At 48.6% G+C, this 2,120-nt stretch overlaps 1 protein-coding gene across 2 annotated transcripts in view; it reads right to left on the minus strand.

Annotated features, from left to right (window-relative positions):
* Positions 1 to 2,120, minus strand: part of ZFP64 (ZFP64 zinc finger protein) — a 93,128-nt gene that overhangs the window by 13,258 nt on the left and 77,750 nt on the right. The window lies entirely within an intron of this gene.

Consider the following 2,120-nt stretch of genomic DNA (forward strand, 5'->3'; position numbering starts at 1 on the left):
CAATCCTTATTCTCCATTTCTGATTCGTTTTGCCTCAGGTCGGCAAGAGGTCCCAGACCACACATCGCCCATCTCCGAGATAAAACACAGTTGTTACAACAGAAAGCTGGATGTCGTGGCAACGTCAAACTGTTTTCCCCCCCCCCCCCCAATCCTTATTCTCCATTTCTGATTCGTTTTGCCTCAGGTCGGCAAGAGGTCCCAGACCACACATCGCCCATCTCCGAGATAAAACACAGTTGTTTCAGCAAATAACTTGAAAGATAGAGAAACCCAGAGGCAGATTTCATGTTTCAATCTAATACAGAGGCTTCGAAATTTCTATAGCAGAGATTAAGTACTTTTAAAAGATACTAAGGTATCTTATCCCCCAAATACTTTCAATCCAAGAGAAAAAAGGTGCTATTAATGTCTGAAATTTTAAAGTGATGTTGATTGGTGAGTTATCTGGGACTTTTTGGGCCCCAGATTATAAAAGGCAGATTCTATCCTTGTCAAAATGTTGGTAGGGGATAAAGAAATCTTGCTGTGAGGAGGTGAAGAACATGTGGTGAGGGGTTCCTTTTTAGGCAGTGGGCTCAGCTAGGTGCTGTGTGACTATGGGCAAGCTACTTAACCTTTCTGAGCAGTTTATTCTTCAGTAAGAGGGGAAACATGTGCCTCAGTTATAGAGTTTGCCTTCAGAGGATATTTGGCAAACACCTGGGGACATAGGACTGTGGTGATCCTGCGTGCACACATGGGTGTGATAGTGGCAGCTGTCAGGCAGAGGGCAGGGATGCCACTAAACATCCTGTGTTGCATAGGACAAGCACCCACAAGAACGAACCCCAGGGCCCCCCACGTCTCAGCGCCAGGGCTGAGAAAGCCTCCACTAGTCCTGTTCTTGGAGCTTTCCCCCCAGTGTAATCCTGACATCACCTAGGTCAGAGTCACCTAAATCACGGTGTGAAGTTGCTTCCCAGGACTTACCCCAGACCTGCTGACGACTTGGAGTGGGAGGGCGTAGATCCCAGGGACCTGCATTTATTTGTTTATTTGAGACAGAGTCTCTTGCTAGGCGATTCTGTCACACTACTCTAAACCCTTGCTACTCAAAAGGTGTTCCCCAGGGCCCCAGCATCACCTGGGAGCTTGTTGGAAACGCAGTCTCCCGGCTGAGCGCCGTAGCTCACACCTGTAATCCTAGCACTCTGGGAGGCTGATGGGTTGCCTGAGTTCAGGAGTTTGAGACCAGCCTGAACAAGAGCGAGACCTCGTCTCTAAAAAATAGTTGGGTATTGTGTTGGGCACCTGTAGTCCCAGCTAGTAGAGAAGCTGAGGCAACAGGATTGCTTGAGCACAAGAGTTTGAGATTTCTGTGAGCTATGACAACATGGCACTCTACCCAGGGGTGACAAAGTGAGACCGTCTCAATAAAAAAAAAGAGAAAGAAATGCAGAGTCTCAGGCCTCACCCCAGACCTGCAGAATCAATCTGCTTTCACAAGATCCCCAGATGATTCCTGAGCACAACCCACAGCCAGTGGTTCTCAGCCATGAATGTACATCAGAATCACCCAGATGGCTTAAGGCCTGGGTCCCCATGTAGAGTTACTTCAGTAGGCAAGTGGGCTGGGTCCTCCCATGGAGTTATATTTTAGCAGGTCTGGGGTAGAGCCAGTGATTTTCCACCTTTTTTTGGAGACAAAGTCTCTCTATGTTGCCCTAGGTGGAGCGCCGTGCCATCATCATACTTTACAACAACCTGAAACTCTTAGGCTCAAGCAATCCTCTTGCCTCAGCCTACTGAGTAGCTGGGACTACAGGTGCCCACCACTATGCCCAGCTAATTTTTCTATTTTTAGTAGAGACCAGGTCTTGCTCTTGCTCAGGCTGGTCTCGAACTCCTGAGCTCAAGCAATCCACCTGCCGCAGCCTCCCAGCATGTTGGGATTAGGGGTGCGAGCCTCTGCGCCTGGTTGATTTTTCACTTCTTTTTTTTTTTTTTTTTTTTTTTTTTGAGACAGAGCCTCAAGCTATCCCGCTGGGTAGAGTGCCGTGGCATTACAGCTCACAGCAACCTCCAACTCCTGGGCTCAAGCGAGTCTCCTGCCTCCGCCTCCCAAGTAGCTGGGACCA

Source organism: Otolemur garnettii, unplaced genomic scaffold, assembly GCF_000181295.1.
Source record: "Otolemur garnettii isolate 467f Iridium unplaced genomic scaffold, OtoGar3 scaffold00023, whole genome shotgun sequence".
Lineage (NCBI taxonomy): Eukaryota > Metazoa > Chordata > Mammalia > Primates > Galagidae > Otolemur > Otolemur garnettii.